This window comes from Triturus cristatus, chromosome 4_1, assembly GCF_964204655.1.
Source record: "Triturus cristatus chromosome 4_1, aTriCri1.1, whole genome shotgun sequence".
Lineage (NCBI taxonomy): Eukaryota > Metazoa > Chordata > Amphibia > Caudata > Salamandridae > Triturus > Triturus cristatus.
This window is the reverse complement of record NC_140585.1, coordinates 1,005,350,061-1,005,369,483: the sequence shown is the minus strand read 5'-3', so window position 1 is coordinate 1,005,369,483 and position 19,423 is coordinate 1,005,350,061. Positions and strand designations below refer to the sequence as shown.

The 19,423-nt window shown below is 42.8% G+C and overlaps 1 protein-coding gene across 1 annotated transcript in view; it reads right to left on the bottom strand.

Annotated features, from left to right (window-relative positions):
* The window catches only part of LRRIQ1 (leucine rich repeats and IQ motif containing 1), a 1,142,626-nt gene that overhangs the window by 883,828 nt on the left and 239,375 nt on the right, over positions 1-19,423 (bottom strand). The gene's annotated exons all lie outside the window — the stretch shown is intronic.

The following is a 19,423-nucleotide window of genomic DNA, read 5'->3' as shown; positions in this document are numbered from 1 at the left end:
TTTCATATATGCATAAACATATATGTGTATACTTGCAAATTTATGAAGAGGGCATTGAAATCTTCTGCTTGCTATCCGTTACTCTTCAAATTCATTCCAAGGTTACACCTGCTTCACGGATATCCATCACCAATGGCCCTCTGCTCCTCCATACTTACCTTAGCAAATAACAAATGTATCTAATCCTCCTCTTCCATAACACCCACAATACTGCACGCACAGCCACCCCCTACTCCCTATCTCTACCTCTGCTGCCTGGTCGGCTGGCTCCCTGCATTCTTTTCCATGCATAAAACAATTAAATTAATCTTTACAAATAACTTTACACAAATAAAATCAAGGAGTATAAGACACATAACTGTAACCTTCATTTCTCATTGAGAGAATTAACATTACATTCCTTTCCACACACTACTCTCAAAAAATCATGACCACATCACCATCCTCAACCTTGGCTGTCCAGTTCATTCCTACCCTTCAGTAACGATGTCACTCTCATTCAAACACTCTCCCTCAGACTGGAAATCCAAGAGCTCTCTACAATCATTCACAAAAGGCCCTAGGGAAGGAGGCGCATTGGAAAGATTTTCTGGAACATTCTGAGCTCATAATCTTCATCAAGTGCACACTACCTGATTCACAAGAATGTACCCTATTTAAGTAAGGTAATTGCAGAACACCCCTCACAATCCACTTCCAACACCCCCCACAAATCCTTCCTGGTATATCACCTGGATCTTTACTGCACAAAATTGTCGATTTTCTTTCTTTTTTTTTTTAAATAAACACAAATATTTGTTGAATAGGGAGTAAGACCACAAAGCAAATGGCCCTTCTATGTATATTAACTTTTATATTTTTACTATTGCCATCACATTTGCATTTACATTTTACATTACACCCTTGCCAAAATATAATATTAAGACCCTATTGAGAAGAGACCAATAACAGTAAATGTAACAAAAATGGGGAATTTATCATCTACCCTTCAATTTTAATATTTTCACAATGTTGAGCTCACTACATGTAGGAAATTGTATGAAATTCACTGCCCTGCCACATATCCAAAGAGCAGAGGGGTAACTCCGCCAGGAAAGATGATGATTTAACTTCCACATCTGCTACTAACTAGTCCTTTAACTCCTTTCGGTACTAGCCTTTCACCATTTGGTCCCATTACATCTGAGTATGTGCACAATTGTTTGCTTGATAGCTTGGTACTGTCTGGATCCTCTATGGAATTTTCTTTAATGGATTCTAAGATACCATAGCCTCTTGCTTATTATAATCTACTGAAGATGTTATTTTCTAACTGGGTGCTACCAATGGCAATGGAGAGGGCTGCGGGAAATCCTTTAATTAACAATCGATCTTGCACCCCATCGTTCTCTTGCATAGTTTCCACCTTCAGGCTTCTGTTTAAATTGTGGAATGCAGTGGCTATTCATATTTGGAACTATACTGAACGTCTTCACTTCCTGTAACGTGTTCATGTTGGCTAGTAACCCATCATGGTATGAAATCAGTGCTACTTTAGATCCTTGATTAATTTAGGATGGTACAAAAATGCAGTGCCCCAGCTCTTTTGACATGTTGGCTGATTTTGATGCAGTCAACCATAAGATCTCAGTTTGTTTTTAGAATCTGCTAAGAAGGCTGCCAAATCACTCAGTCAAGAGGCCTCGCCACCAGTAGCTCCATGGTGAACAACTGCCAAATTTAGAGTTCTTTTACCTGTCAAAAGGTTTCTGAAAATGCTCCTTCCCACAAGCAAGGATCACCTTTGGTGGGAATGCATTGCTGGTCAGCACACCATGTCACGGTGGCCTGGCTGGATTTTCTTATTCAGAAACAAACAAAAAGACGTGGTGTGTTTCTGAAAAGCTAAAAAAGGCAATGCCCTTGAGGCACTCCTAGTGAATGTGGAATATTGCTACTTTTTTACTATTTGCAACTGCCATGCCTCTATTCAGTCATGAACAGGAAAAAAACAGGCTTGCAAAGGATTGGAAGGTCCACCCTAACTAGGGTCAACCTTGCAACACTGTGGAAATCATGGTCTTGCAGCAGATGACCTGCCAGCAAGCAGTTTTTCCAATTACAAAGTTTGCAGAGGCTCCACCTGCAGAACAAAGAGGCTTCTGAATGACTTAAGTGAAGAGGACCTGAATCAAAAAATTAATATATAGCATAGACCACTGTAAGTGGGTTTGTATGGATTTAGATAGTAATGCATCTTTTAGCAACATTTTACATTTGTATTGTGTAGAATAGGTTAGGGAATAAAAAAGAAAATGCTAGAACTTGCCATAGGGGACGCACTAGTGCCTGCAAATAAACCAGTACATAAACGGGCACAGGCATTTGAGATGGTGCAGTAGGTTGTTCTGATGGTCATTCACTAGATGCCCAATCTCCTGACAAAGGCAATGCAAATAAAACAGTGTAAAAGATAATGCCATGTGATAGAATTTCTTGGTGTTGTTCCATCAAACATGGAAGAAATAAGATAGCCTTTCCTACCCACACCCCAGTGTCAAACAGGGGGAAGAAGGCAAACATTAGGGTAAACTGAGTATTTTCCAATCCCTTGTCTCTTCCCCAGGGGTTTAACTATCTGTAATGAGAATGTTCCTGTTGCAATTAAGAAGTTTGAACTCACTGGTAACCTAGCTTATGTTGGGCTAGCAAGTTGTAGATTTTTTAGAAGCATTTCATTTTAAACCCAAAAGATGTCAAGATAACAGGTTGATTTGCATTCTTATTTCAGCTTCAGTAGGGACAATAAAAGGTGTTCCTCAACAGCAAAGATCTTTTTGATGAAGAACACCTACCTATATGTCAAAGCCTCAAATTATAACAACCACTTTCTAGGTGGCAAACAGCTTCTAAACATCGAGCATGTCAACAACAAAGACTCTGTTGTCAGTTAGTGCTTCAAGGTCTATCAGTAATGGGAGGCAGAGAAGTCCTGATGGGTTTTTGAGGGGGAGCTGGTAGAAAACGAAGTAAATATGAGACATGGCTCTATATTTTACACTGAGACAACAGTTTCACTTTACCTGCAATATATTTACTGGCTTTATTCGACTGTCTCTTAAAGTCCCAACCCGAAGACATGTTTAACCTACAAGGCTATTCAGTACTGCAAGAGACTTCATTACTATTCCCTCAAAGTGCCTGCCTGAATGCATCCATATTAGAATATTCAAAAGTTAAAAACAGGAATTATCAATGGTCGTTTTTGCCGGACAGCCAACAACAATAGGCTTTAATCACAGTAGGAAAGGAAAACTGAAAGGCTTCACAGCTTAATAACATTAAACAGCCAAAGAGATACATTGATGAAAAATAAAGGAACTCTGGGAAATAGAGTGGAGGAAATAGGAGTTGAAATTGGAAATGATCTAGTTTAATGGAAGCTTCTAGCACTCAGCAATTTTCCAAGGAGAACAATAACTAGTACACTAGAGACCATATTACACAAAGTGCCCCAGGGACACAATGGGTGTTTGGCCCGCTTTGACGCCCCCGGGGCTCTTTGGTGGGGCCGCAGACGCTTGTGCAGCCGCTTCTGCAGCCCCTTCTGTAATATCGATACCGCTGGCGCACTTAAAGCGCCAGTGCTCTCTTCAGGGGGCCTTCTCTCATTTGCATGGGGGCGTGCTCTATGCAAATGAGGGAATCCATTTGCCTCTGCACCCGCGTCGTATTACAGAGGCAGGCAGAGGCAAAGAAGCTCTCAGTGGGTGCACTGACAGTGTGCCACCTACAAGGTGGTGCATTGTCAGAGTGGACTCTGAGAGCAGCCCTCTGGAAGGGAGAAAGGGGGTCCTATGGACACCCATACATCCCCTTGCACGTGGGTGCAGTCACTGACTGCACCCGCCTACAAGAGGATCTCTAATCCCCTTGAAAAGTGCAGGCGGGTGCAGACTGCACTGTGAAAACAAGGAGCAGCTTTTAAACAGCAGCTCCGTTTTTCACACGTTTGCGCTGCCCCCAGGGAAGAACATGTTGCGGCTGCCCTGAGAGCAGCGCACTCAACCTAATACGACACATGTTCCTTCATTGCGCTGGGAGCACCTTATTAATGCTGCACCCAGACAATGAAGGAAAACGCACATCATGTATAATGCGGCCCCAGATTTTCTTTGGCATATTAGGTCCTGAAGGTCCTTCAGATGTACAGGTACCTTGTCTCTTTACCCTAGTGACTTTAAGTACGTTTTGGAAGCACTAAAATCTATTTTCTGTTTATATCTTCATTTAAAAAATATTTTGAGAAATGTATTTTGGATCCAACTTGACTTAACTTAATATATATATATATTTTTCCATTTTGTGGCTGATGGAACTCCACAACACGGCAACATGGCTAGAACTGCGAAAACCGTTGGGCTACACATCCCAATCAACTGCTCCCAGTAAACAAAGAGTTGTATCTGAAAGCAATACCCTGTCACCTGAGAAACATTGGTAGGTGGTGTTTAACTGAGGCACATTTGACAGTTAACATTCAGACAGGTAAGGAGTGAACAAATGATCCGATCCATGCAACGGAAGTGCTTTCGACAAAGTAACTCCACTGACTCTCCGTCAAGAGAAGAATAATTTTCAAACTGCTCATGCAGGTCTACAAGGCCCTCCACAACACCGGACCACAATACCTCAACGACCGCATTTCCTTCCATGCCCCCAAGAGAAACCTCTGCTCCGCCGACCTCTCCCTAGCCACCATCCCGCGCTTCTACAGGACCAGAGCAGGTGGAAGGTCCCTCTCCTACCATGCAGCCAAGACCTGGAACGAACTCCCCCTTCACCTCCGCAGAGCCTGACACTGCACCAATTCAGGAAGGACCTCAAAACCTGGCTCTTCGAATGACCCCAACGGAGCTGCGCACACCCACCCCCAGAGCTATGAGACCCTCACGGGTGAGTAGTGTTTGTGATGAGTCCGACTCTACAAAGATATGAAAACCCTCAAGGTTCTGAACCTATCCCCTGTCAGAAAAAGAATCAGATGACTGCAAACCATGTTTTACTCTATGCAACGCAAATTAAAAATAGAAAGCAGTAAATTACTTACGTGTACATGCAGGTCTCCAGCATTGATATCATACCTGTACAAATGTCTGTGGGTGAGCTGGGAGCTCCAAAGTAACCTTCAAATAGCAGTGCCCCTTAATAAAAGCCTGAGAGGCCTGTAAAGGATGCTACTTTTGTCTGCAAATAACCTCAGAGAGAAAGACCCAAACTTTAACCAATCAGCTTTCAGCACCATAAACATAATTTCCCCTGGGGCCATCATACTTCAGATTTGGTGGCATTAGTGTGAAAGGAAATAGAGAAGAGGTGAACCTTAGAAAAGAAGGTTGGCGGGTCGCATTTGAATCTAGGAAGCATACCAATGCTGGAGAACTCTATTAACAAAAAAGTAACTTATTTTTCCCCAACATTAGTTCTTTCATACCTTTATTTATTTGAATCAGATTAGTAACCTGAATGTAAGAATTAACAGAATAGCTTGCAATCTAATTACAAAGCATGCTTATATAAAACATATTCAATCATAAATAGCAGAAAAGTAAACATATGTAATAAAATGGACAGTACAGCTGTAACCATTCGGAACATTTCCCCATCCAGACACTAATTGTCTTGTTAAGGTGTGTTTTTTTTATGTCGCAGCCCTGAGGATATCCAACGAAAAAGTCAAGAATATAGTACTGCAGTCGCTGCCATGCCTCTAGTTAAATGCACTGTTAGAACACCATTGAAAGGACTACCTTTGTAAGACAAGGGAATGTAATGACCTTTCTGTAGTACTCACGTAGTTTTTTATTTATTTTTATTTATTACCACTTGTTCATTGAGATGAAAATCTGATGGCACCTTTTCATAAGAACTTTGGATTGAACTGTAGTAACACTCTGCCCTTAAAAAATGTCATATATGGGCATTTAATTAAAAAGGCCTGTGTTTGCTTATCGTCCAGATAAATACTAAAGTTTGCAGAGTATCTACTTTACAAGAAACACATTTCATGTTTTTCAAAGAATGGAACCAAACAGTTTTGGAACAGTACTAAGCTCCCATTTAATCACCAGAAGTTTAACAGGACAGAACGTCCTTAATGGCTCCTTGAGCAACACCTTGATAATCATCAGAATCATGAAACAGCTGATAGGTGTACACTCATGGAGCTGTATTTAATTGACGACTGAGTCAGACATAGCAAATAAGGAGAGTTGTTATGTGGTTTAAATATTCTCAGTTGGAGAGTCTCAGTTAGACACCATGAACGGAATGTCTTCAATTTAGTTTGAAAAGTCTTTTGGCATCTTAGCCCATGCAAGAGCAATTTTAATGAACAACGTTCAGGTGGGCTATTTAAACCAAATAACTCCGGGTGTTCAGTAGCCACGCTGGTACCTTGAGCAATGCTGGGTCATAATGGCGAATCTAAGCAAAGCTACTGCTTAGAAAATCTGGTTACTGCCTAAGGGAGTACTCAGGGCTTCAGATGAATGGTCTGTGAATCAATATTGATACGGCCAACCAGCACTATGAGAGAAAGCAAAAGGATTGAATTAATGAATATTCATTGATTCACATGCTTCAGCCAGTCCCATTGTTGAACTTGGAGTCCCACAGTACACATAGCGAGCTTTACAATGTTGAACTTAGTCAGGAAGGCTTTAACATGGGCATAACAGGAGCCTATTCAGATCATTGTAAAAAGTCTAAAAATCAGCCAATAAGAATACAGCACAGTCTTAACCTCTACCAACAGCTCACATTTCCACGCAAATGAAATAAATTACTTTGTAGATGTGCCTGCGCTATGGAGGTGGGTGAGGTCATATGTGAACCTATGAAAGATATCAATACTGGAGAACTACAGTTACAGGTAAGTCATTTTTTTCTTTTAAAATATTGGAACTTTGATAGAGTCACATGCTTGAACTAAAGTCGCACGTACTAAATTGAAACTGAATACCCCTCAGCAGTTGGTGGGTATCAACAGTTATAGAAGTCCACTTTATTGAAATAGTTGACATAGAACTGCTGGTCCCACTTAAACATCTCTTTGTCCTGTTGGATCCACACAGTAAAGTTGAGTAAAGGTGTGACTGTTTTTCCAAGTTGCTGAACTGAAAATTTCCAGTGTGGGCACTCCAGATAACAGGGCTGGGGATGTAGACACACTGTCGAATGTTCTCTCACTCCGCATTGCAGAGGTCGACCTACTTCCTTATGGCAAAAGACTACGGCTGTAGACACCCAGCAAACTACCTTTTGCTGACACAGTGATTGTCCTTTCTGTGGGTCAGCATATGCCACTAAAAGATCATCAGATTGTCTGAAAAGATTGGTCAATATAAACTTTCAACCATCTTTAACTTCCAGAGTATGAAGTGCTATTTTGGCTGCACTACTTTGTTTGGGAGAATATACTTTTAAAACCACTGTTTCGTTTAAATGAGATTCTGATGCAACCTTGGTATTAAAAGGCGAATTTGTCCTTCCTATCACTCTATCAACTATGAATTAGGGTAATACTTCCTTAATTGAAAAAGACTGGATTTATCTGGCTCTTCTAGCCAATGTTGGAGCCAAGAGAGGACTACCTTCCAGGAAAAATATTCTCGTTCCACCCTATATTTTGGCTCCAAATGGCTCTTCATCAATTGGGTTAGACCAACATTAAGCTGCCATGAGGGTGGAGGATGCGTTATTGCTAGTAAGAGTCTAACAAAACACTTAAGGAATTTGTTAATAAGTATTAATCGAGAGAGGTGGCTGGTTTAATGTCCTTCTGAAATGTGAATTGGAAGGTGTGAGAAGGTGAGTTGTTGGTTGAGGGTGTGGGAGCCCTTCTCAAGCAACAGCCACAATCCCCGTCAGGGTGAAGTGCAAAAGTGATCAAAGCAACCTGTGTTTAACCCTCTGGTAGCTTGGCACAAAGCATTAAGGCTTATCTTAGAGGCAATGTGTCAAGTATTTATGCAGCACTCAAACAGCAAAAGAGTGAAAGCACAAAACAAGAAAAATCCCACATCAATTTAGAAACATAGGGTAAGATTTAAAAAGTTATTTGAACACCAAAACAATAAAAATCAAATCAGTAAAACCGAAGGTATGAAATTTCAAAGATTTAAACTAAGTATTGCACCAAAAAGCACAAAGTGCCATTCATGCTTATCTGGTTGTGCACAAGTTCAGGCCGACCGCGATAGAGCGTAGGCCAGATACAGGGACCAGGCTAGTGCTGCTGAAAAAGTTACCTTCTAAAGTCAAGAGTACAGAGCTCAGTTTGCGGCGGAGAAGGCCACAAGGAGCAGGAAGAGAGTCATAGATGGTTGTCACTGTAGGGCCCAGAGCAAGCTGAGTGTGGAAGGCAGTTATTGCTGTAGTTATAACACACTCCAAACAAGCATTGGCTTAGCCAATAGGTCTCGCCTTTGGAACCTTATAAGTGTTTAGCCATGCAACAGTTGCATAACTAAACACTTATAAGGTCCCAAAAGCGAGACCTATTGGCTATGCCAATGCCTGTTTTAACTGCTGCAATCTATTGAAGCCTCACTGAGAACATCAAAGCGGCCGCGAAAGTGAAAGTAATCGTGGTAAAGCGCGACGCGCGCGCCCGCGCACATGCACTGTAGCTCTAGGCTGGCCTGGTAGCACTTTTTGGAGCCCTCACAAAATGTCTCGCCAGACCAGCGCATGCGCTGGGTCAGGCGAGACCTAAAAAGGAAGGGACGAGAGGTAAATCAACCTTTCGCCAGTCCTCCCTAACAAAGTCAATAAACACACACAGAGAAGGGAAGGCCTCGAAATGTTAATTAGTGTATCACCATCTGCATATCAGGGAATCCCACTGGGTTTTAAATACTGCCCTCACCCACTAGATAGTGGCATGCTGGTATGAATAGGGATGTGCTTGTGGGTATCCTGGTGCTCATCCAAATCCTAGACCTGGTAATGGCGGTAGGCTGGGCTGTAAGGGAAATAGCTGAGTTTGTCCTCTGCACATGTTTCTTCCCCTACCTCTTCCTTTCCATTTGGGTCTGAACTTGTAATCACTGCTGTCACTGCCTGAGCTCCCTGTGTCTGTCTCTGTTCTGTCTGTGGATCATCTGCTTCCAGTCTGTGCTTCTTTTTGCTGTGCATATTCACCATTGGTGAATGGATAGACCGTTTTCTCTTGAGAACTTTTTCAGATCCTTTTGTAATTTGTTGACTTTAGAACGGGTTAAGTATTTCTTCACTTCCCTATTTGTCTCCTCTAATTTGTTTTTGAATAGGGTCAGTTGCACATGGGTTTTTAAATTAGTTTCACTTGTTTGTATTTGAATAAGAAGTGCGACTGATATTCTCTTAGCTGTGTTTATGATCAAAATGAGCCAATCTATAGTACACTTCCAGGCTTTTAGTGACCACTCCTCCTAAAAGAGGCATTCTCTAGGAAGATTAAGGGCTAATTTGTCACCAACAAACCTCTAGATGCAGCGTTGGCTCTGAGATATTCTGTCAGAATTGCTCCATGTGCCTCTCTTATTCTTCGTGTGTTGATATTGTATTCAGGACCATTAATGGTGGCTAGTCTTTAGAGGTGGGCATACTATACGGGACCATTCAGGAAACAATAATTGTTTTCCATTTCATTTTACATAAACACATGTAGTGGTGCGGCATCTCAGACCCTGCCACCTTATATCAGTGTGTTTGAATATTCTGAAGTCACAGTCCTATATATGTACTTGTTTTGATCTGTTGCTTTTTAGTTCTATGAGAGTATCTTGTTTTGATCTGTTTTTTTTAGTTCCATGAGAGTATCCCATCCTTCTATATGGGTAAGTGCATGTGTAAGTGTGGGCATTCCCAGGAAGGTGGGTGCTGATAGAATAGCCGATGCTGCCTCCTCTCCATGAGAGAGACTTTATTCATCCGTCATTATTTACTTCTTGGTGTTACAGTGGGTTGGATCGTTGATAATCTCTTGATTCCCTGTCTGTGGGGGTTCTTAATTACCTTACACACAAACCCTGTCTTAAGGCTGGCCAGTTGCGAGAGAATCGCCGGCGCAGGGAGAAGAGAGGACCAACTTGGTGACGCTCGTTCCTTGGAGTAGTGAGTATTCAACAAAGGGAAATTGGTAGTCTAACTTGATATGCATTTGTTGAAACAGGAAACTTTGCCCATTGCTTTAAAAGAAGAGAAATTGTTTGGGAATAACCATACAAATTAAATACAATCATACAGGAGCTTAATATTAACATCACCAGAGAGTAGGGGTAAAGAGACATCAGGAAAAATACTCCCTCGTGATTACGAGGTGGAATCCACACGTGGAAAGTTTAACAACTGGTATATTGTACGTCTCTCCCCTTAGAGTGTGACATCAGGATACGTCCCACTCTCTCCCTGATTTAAGGACTGGATATGTGAAACTCGGGTAAGGGAAACATTATCTCCTTAGTAAAAACCAGGGGTGCATAACAACATAATCTATTAAACTCGATGTGCGTAAGGATTAAACATGAGACACGGTCACGAAATGGGTGGTGGCACAGTGTGTGAGTGAAATATGAGCACGGAGATGATATTAGAGAAATGAGCATGATGCAAAAACAAAATGGATAACCTAGAAATGTGGCAACTCACAGGGGTAAGGTGAGCTATACTCACATAATGTACTGTTAAATGGCATGCATGGATACAAACTAATTGGGTTATCATTTTATTGTACGAAGTTCCTGGTGAGTTACTATAATTATACAGTTAAGTATATACTAAAAAAAACATCACAAATGAAGGACTTTTGAAGGTAAGAAAAGAGGATCTATATAATGAGGAATGCCACAGACCCCTAGTGGGCTACAGAATTAGGCAAGATGCATGTCGATATAAAGCAGAGAGTGTAACAGGGACGCTAAACTCCCAAGTACACCAACCACTTACAATTTTTAATCCTATCAGGAAGGACCCATGCATAAAGTAACAGAGAGGGTACCCTCCTACATAGTTTTTTTAATGGAATCACTGCCTCCACACTAATAGATCCCTATAGTGATTTTTCCCCAAAACATATTTTTTCGCTCCACCCTGTATGTTGGCTTGCATCAGGGTGAAGCATTCCACTAACCAGTGGGTGAGGGAAGATTTAAAAACCATGTGGGTTACCCTGATAGGCAGATTGTGATAAACTAATACAAATTTAGAGGCCTTCCCTTCTTTGTGTGTGTTGTTAGTTGTTGCTGTAGCACAAAGGTCCTGCAGGCATCATGGACATCGGTTGCTGGAGCTTCGCATTGGTGGTGACTGCGGGCTGTTGATACTCTAGTGTGAAGGGCAGATCTTGCATTGCGGATCATCATTGATGCTTGCTGTAGGATTCAGGTTCACCAGGGCTTCGTGTTGGCAGTCGGCACCACCAGCAAGATCTTGTCACAAATGGGCCAGGTCGTGGTCACAGGGAGCCCAAAACTTTGAGATTTCTCTTTTAATTCCAGGATGAGCTCAACTGATGACACACCAACAGTCCGGGACTTGGGAGGTACTTCTTGAGGATCAGTAACTCACTCCAGCAGAAGTCAGCAGGTCTCAGTGCACACTGTGTCACTGGACCCAAGGTATACCTGCTGATGTACCCATAACAAGGGCGAAACTGGTCCTGGTTTGTTTGTGTTCCTTTTGAGGGAGGACCTGGCTTGGTAGTTCAGGCTGGACTGTCCCCAATGGAGCAGGGTCAAGACTGATTTGCATATAGCTAGTCCAAACTGAGGTGGCATGGTGTGCAAAGTAATGATGAACAGGGATGTGGTCTGAGTAATTACTAGTGGCTGAGATTAATTCAAGCATTCCTTAAATCACTTTTAGTATGCTTTGAGTAGAATTTTCAGAATTATGATTTAAAATCTGACTTTACCATTGAGAGGATTTTCAATTGCAGTTCTTTAGACCCCAAACATATTTCTTCTGTTCCTAAACAAAAGTCATCACTTATTACATGTAATAAGGTAACCCACTTTTATCCTATGGAAAAGGTATAGGTCTCATAGTATTGAAAAACAAATGTAGGAATTTTTCTCTACCAGGACATGTAAAACTTAAAGGTACATGTCCAACTTTTTAAATACAATGCACCCTGCCATATGGGCCTTTAGGTCCTACCTTCAGGGTGACATATGTATTAAAAAGGGAGGTTTAGTCTTGGCAAAGGGGTCATTTTTCCAAGATGAATTGGCAGTTTAAAACTTCATGCAGGCTTCAATAGCAGGCCTGAGACATGTTTTAAAAGGCTACTTACATGGATAGCACAAGAAGTGCTGCAGGCCCACTAGCAGCATTTAATTTACCAGCCCTGGGAATATGGCAGTGGTTCTAAACCTCTTGACTGCTGGGGGCCCCCCACTTAATCATTATTGGAATCCAAGGAGCCCCACTAAATCATTACTGAAAGCCTTAGAACCCCAGCCAAGCATTGTTGATGATTTGAACGATAAAGCAATACACAAAAAAATACTGAAAAAAGCATTTATCAATACACAAATGATGACACATTTTATTTAATTTGCAAACACATATAAATGATTTTTTTTTATTTTATAGAAATGTTGGAGCTTTTATAAATTTACCTGAGGCCACTCGTGTTGCATACTATATTCTGTTTGATGCACCTGCGCTGCTCCCACCAATTAATCCGAGAATACTAATTATATTTTTAGTGTTCAATTTCAAACTCCTTCACATTTACACTACGTTTTAAACTTTCAATTGTACATTTAGCTTCTTTATTTATATACACCTCATTAATCAGTTAATATTATTTAATTTTCTAAGTAGTCGTGGCCCCCTGAAAAGGCTTTGCGGATCCCCAGGGGTCCCCGGGTTATGGGGAGAGGAGTTGGCCTAACGGCTAGGGCGGTCGACCTCGAATCTGGGGAACTGGGTTCGAGTCTCGGCAATGATGCTGAACATCCTGTGATTCTGCGCAAATCACTTAATCTCCCCTAAAATAGAATTAATGTGTGTCCTCATGTAACGTAACTGGTGCTATGTAAAGCGCTCTGATACCCGATTCAGGTCAAGTTCGCGCTATATAAAACTCTGCAAAAAAAAAAAAATAGGTTGGCAACCACTGGTATATGGTATACCACTATACTAGTAACTTATAAATAGATTGAAAATGTCAATCAGGTGTGAGCCAATTTTACCATGTTTTAGGGAATAAGCACAACCACTTTAGCATTGGTTAGCAGAGTCTTAAGGCCAACAAAAACAAATTCAGCTTAGCAGGAGGGAGAAGGCCAAACGTTTGGGGGTGACGCTACAGAGAGGACCAAGCTCAAAAGAGGCCAAATCAACTTTGACCGAGGCATGACTAAGGCCTGATGTGCTAGATGTAGAAGATATAGTAATACTGGATGATAAAACAAAAATATTGTGTGTAAAATATGCCCAGTACACCATAATGCTTGTAAGTAGACACTGCTCTGTCTATAGACAGAATGTCTCTGCATGTCTAGGAGGTGGAATTCATTAATTTCAGGAGCCAGGCTATCAAATTTAGAGATTATGGATCAGAGTAGAGTATTTAGCCTTTGCATCGTGTGAAGCAGTTCTGGAACAGGCTTCAGAAGAAGGGGACTACTCTAAGAGGAGAATGAGTTTCATGAACCAGTACTGCCTGGGCCACCATAGTGTGATCAGAATCAGGCAAAATGGTTCCCTCTTCATCTTTGTTAATACTTTTGGGCTCACAGGAAGTGGAGGAAAGGCACAAGCATAAATTCATAATCAACAAAGCATTCACCCATAACCTTTAAAGGAATATCTGCTGACAAAGTACTTGCATTTTGGTTCGGTTTGGTAGCAAATAAATCCAGTTTATGTTTGCCCCTCTGATAGAATATGTGTTCAAGTTGGGATTGATTTAGTTCCCATTTGTGCCACTCCTTTGTTTTTCTGCTGAAAGTGTTAGCCCAGGAGTTTGTTTTTTCTGGAGCATGCTCAGACGTTGTCAATTCTTGGAAAGAAAGAGCTTAATCATAGAACGAATGTTCTCAGTTCGAGAACATTGATGAGAAGTTGAGCTTCCTTCGCAGACTACAGTCCATTGACTTTTAACTCAGTATTTAAGTTGCAGGACGCCAAAGAGGAGGGCAATGATAGGCCACATACAGAAAATGTAGAGTGACAAAGCAAGCTGAGTGGAGTGAGAAGACCTCTTCGGTCTTGCCCTGGATTTTTGCCTCTATAAGAGAAGTACAGCTTCCAAGAGGAAGGGAAGTCAAACCTGCAGAGGCAGCCCTTCCGAGATCCAGAAGGGACCTACAAAGCTGCTGTCTCCTGCCACACTCTAGGAGGAGTAGGCTATTCCCAGTTGTATGCTATTATGCCAAACCGGAGATTCCCAGAAGCTCTCCCTCTGCAGCAGTAGGAGAAAATAAGCAGGGGAAGAGGAGACAGTGGATCGCCCTGGTAGCCATAGCCTTACCAGTGAAGCCAGAGAAGAAGAGGCGAGGTGTACCATTGATATTATTGAGGATGTCATCTGAGCAGTACCGTTGATCCCTTGCTGCCTGGATGACTAGAGACTCTAAATCAAGCCAATATCTGCAGCAGAACAAACAGCCGCCCCCCCACCCCAAAGCAAACAAGATGAGACAAACTTGTGCTAAGACCAAACTTCAAAAAGGTCAGAAATACCTCCAGCAGGACTAACGGGACAAAGGACTCACTTAAAAATTATTGGAAGAGTATGGCCACCATTTCAAGTTGAGTGAGCAGGGAAGACTGAGTTGACCTGCAATTGAGAAAAAAGCATTACAGTGAAGGAGATATGGAAGCCATAGATGATCTGATCCCAAAACAATACCAACACTATCAACAGTGTCAACAGTACAAAAATGATCAGAGCCTTTTCTGTTAATGGGGAAATTCACCCAGATGCATCTAATACAACTGACCCACCTGAAGATACAATCTGTTATACTACAGTCCCCACCATGGCCCTGAACCACAAGCCCAATAAATGCAAGGGACACACGCTAAATCATAAAAAAGGAGGTGAAATACACTTATGTGAGGATCTGGCAGAGTCAATCCACACAACCCAGGGTTACGTGCAGGAAGAACCAAGATTACACTCTGGAAATGATTTGCTAACCAATATAAACAAGAAGGTAAAACAGCAGAAGGGGTATCAAAAAGCACAAAAAAGTGCAAGGGTACAGCTCAATGGAAATTGAGCTATCAATCAGAAAACAATACATGCTAAAGTACACAGTGAAAATGTCATTCTACATTGAATAGTCATGAGGTGTGCAACTCCCTCCTTGGAAGGGAACACCTTAGGTTTGTGTCTAGAATGACTTCCAAAAATTGAATCTTTCTGTGAGGGCATAAGGGGGATTTCTACTGGTTTCATGTGAGCCCCATCTTGTATAAGTGCTGCAGACAGTCCTTAGATTGTTTATCTGACTTGAAAATCTTCCCTTGACCAGCCAGTCATCTTTATGGGAAAAACATAATTACCTTTTTTGCTGAGAAGGGCAGATGCAGGGATAATGCACTTTGTAAATATTCTTGGTGTAGATTTGAGGTGAAAGGAAAAGACCGTGAATTGATAATGGTGGCAGGCCACTTTAACTCTTAAGTATTTTCAATGAGTGGGGTGAATATGGAATGCATTGGAGGATCCTCCTTTGGTTTCCGAGGTGCTAAGATATGGAACTCTCTTCCCCTTTCGCTCAGGCAGGAAAAGTCTGAGCTATCTTCTTGTAAAGATCTAAAGACCTGGCGATTTAGATTAATTTAATTTGATCTCCTTGTGGTCCTTTTATTCTGGATCCCTGATCGAAACCTTAGCATGGTACACTTCAATTGGAGTAACTGTGCACTCTATAAGATTTCTTCTTCTTCTTATAATTATGATTATTAAAATACATGACCTATAGGTCTGAAGATGTCATCTATTCCTTGTTCTCCAGAATCAGTAGGAAAAGGTGCCATGGTACATTTTAGCTCTTTGAGATACATATTTAGGTTTCAAAGATCTAAGCATCCATTCTCCCGATTTTTCCTTATCAGAAAAACTTAGATTGAAAGTCTGCATTCTGATTGGATTTCAGGACTGTTTCTATCACACATTTTTGTAACAAGAGGATGACTTATTTCTGCAATAGATGAAGATGTTGACTTGGTTGTTAAAGGCTTCTGAATAAATTCCAGAGTGTGATCAGATTGTATAAGATCCAACACCTAACAATCTGATAAAATGCTGGCCCATTGATTGATAAAGTGATATATTTTCCCCTACAGGGGCAATGAGATGTTTTATGACCAGTGCCATTTGCTGTCACTGGCTTCTTGGTCCTTTACTACCCTGAAATTCATTTTTAGCTTATTTTCAGGGGGTGGCATGGTGTTTATGATAGGACACAGATTACTTACTTATGCCTACTATCCCTCCTGGTGCATATGCCATCAACCAGGACTCTCCCGACATCTTTGTCCTGGGCTTTTCTTTTAATCTGACTCCTGCTGTAACCCATCTCCTTTCAGTCAGCATTGGGGCTTTGGCGCCAAGCGTTTCCTGGCCTACCTCTTTTCCTTTTCCCTTGTGAGTTCCAGATCAAGGCTTGCCGGGTGGTGCTTGATGTGGGCTTGCGGAGGGTGTGCCCTATCCAGCTGAAGAGCCTTTTCATGATTTCTTTGTGAGCAAGGAGTTGGAAAGCATGCTGCCATAGGTCTTTGTTGCTGATGGTGTTTGGTCAGTGGGTTTGGAGGATTTTCCTCAGACAGGTGTTGATTGAGGTCTGGACTTTGTTGAAGGTGGTCACTGTTGTCCTGCAAGTTTTTGCTCCATACAGAAGGACCGCTTTACGTTTGTGGTAGAAAACCCAATCTTTGTTTGCAACGTTAAGTCCTCGGAGCTCCAGATCCTCTCAAGCTGAATGAAGGCCAACTTGAATGAGGCCAAGTTGTGCTGATAGGGTGACCATATTGCCAGCCTACTCTTGAATCTGCAGATGGGACTGGGAGAGTAAGGCCAGGTCGCTTGCAAGGTCTAGGTCATTAAGCTGCATCCAAGGTATCCACTGGATCCCATTTCTTCTCAATGCTGTGGATGTCTTCATGATCCAGTCTATGACCAGAAGGAAGAGAAAAGGCGAGAGCAAAAAACCCTGGCAGGCTCTGGTCCTCACTTGGAAGACTTCATGAGTTGCTTCCCATGGATTACTTTTCAGGTTATTCCCTCGTAAGAGTTCCTAATGATTCTTACCCATTTATCTGGCACACCGTAGTGGTGAAGAAGTTTCCAAAGGGTCTCTCTGTCCATGCTGTTGAATGCCTTCTAATAGTCGATTAAGTTGACAGAGGGGGGAGTTCTATTCCATCGACTGCTCAATGATGAAGTGCTGTGTTCCAATCTGGTCAGTGTAGGACCTATCTTTGAGGAAGTCCCCTTGCTGGGGTCTCAAGTGAGTTTCACCTTTTTCCTTCATTCTGTTCAAGAAGACTCTGTTCAACACGTTGCCTGTGGTTGACAGAAGACTTACCCTGTATAGTTTGTGCAGTTACTCAGGTTATCTTTCTTGGGGTTCTTGATGAGATATCCATCATTTTAATCTACTGGCACCTTTTCCTCTTCCCAGATCCTTCCAAACATGCAGTGGAGCATGCCAAGTTATATTTCAATGTCTGCTTAGAGTGCCTCTGCAGGAATGCTGCTAGGTCCTGCTGCCTTCCCATTTCTCAGATATTTGATGGTTTGTTGTATTTCTTCCTTGGTTGGTCTGCTGCAGGGGATTGGCAAGTCCTTGTCAGCTGGCTGTATGTCTAGTGGAGACTGCAGCACGGGCTGATTCAGCAGTTCTTCAAAGTGCTCCAACCATCATCGTTTCCGATGATTGTCCTCCCAGCTTTTTCTTTACAGGTATTTCTGGCTTGCTGTTTCTGCCAGAGAGTGTCTTTGTTATGTCAGAGTGCTATCAAGTGTCCATGGCTTGCAAATTCCGCCATTCTGCCTGTTTGTTGTGTCAAGGATATCAGCAGCATAGGTTTCCTCCTCCATGGAAGATTATTCAGTATTTTTTGATCTGCATTGCAACTTGGATTTCGAGCTGATCTACGGGTATCAAATTGAAGCTTTGTTAGCTTAGTGTCCATTTTCCCCATGAAGGCAGCCAGTCGGTAGTGCTGTAGTGCATCTCCGCTTACCCAGGTTATTTCCAAATGCAGCTAATGCAACTACCCTTGGATCCAGCAGCAGCAGAGCCCCACCTATCATCCAGCATACAGCTAGGATAGCACATGGTTATATTGCCTCTGCAGCCCCGCCTCACCTCCAGGACCCGATTGAAGGGGCACATGTAGGCCCAGGCAGTGCTAGTAAGATGAGTATCAAGTCCCCACGTGGCGCATCCTGCCAGAGGGCACGTGCAGATACCTTGTACCTCACCACATGATACACCAAGGCAGGGTGTTTAGGCAGTGCTTGGCTGGGCCATAGCCGCAGAGGAATACAATAGTGTGCTTCCAAACTCAGGAATGTCCCATGCAGCAGCCCCAGCGTTTGGCAGGTATTCACTAGGTGACCACTGGCTGGCAGCCACTATTGTGTTTGTTTCAGTTCACTGTGATTTGACAGCAGAGTGATATTTGTGGTGTGATCTCCCAGTAGGTCAAGAATGCACAGTCCCTGGCCGCCCAAATCAGCAGGCGAGAAATCCGTAGTCCTTACTCAGTAAAGCAGCCTATAGATACAATTACCACTGCAATGCAATATTTGGAGTCCATAGGGTCAGCGCTCTTCACATGGGGGGGGGGGAGGGGGGGACAGTCAATTAGGTCTGGGCGCTCCTCGCTTGACCCTCCCCTCAGAAGCCACAGCATCGTTACTCAAGGCGCCGTCCAGCGACTGCAGGGCTGCCCTGCCTGCCCCAAGCAGGTCTCCCCTTACCTCATCTCATTGCAGGCTGCGGCTAATTAGTCACCAGCCCGGCCAATATCCAGCCTCAGGGGGAGGAATCAGGTGCCAGCCCCTCACCACAGCGTCAGCAGGGCCTCAGGTGCCGGGATTGCAGCCAACACCAATCCCCCGCCGCGCCTCACAGCAGGCCGCCAGGATCGCAGGAAGGCCCCTCACTCAGCACCGACCTCATATGGCAGTACTCTGGAGCAGCAGTCAGTGAGTGAGTGAGTGAGTTTTGGTCCGCCGCTCCGCACCCATCCCCGCCCAGTATCTCAGATCATCAGTGCAGTTTTAATGGGGATCGAAGGGTGCAGCAGTTTAGCCAACATTACAGGCGTAGCACGTCATAGGCCTCAATGACAGGCATCAGGCTCATAATTACCCTCCCTGCCCTCTGTTAACAGTCGCAATTGATGGCATTAGTCCCTCCAC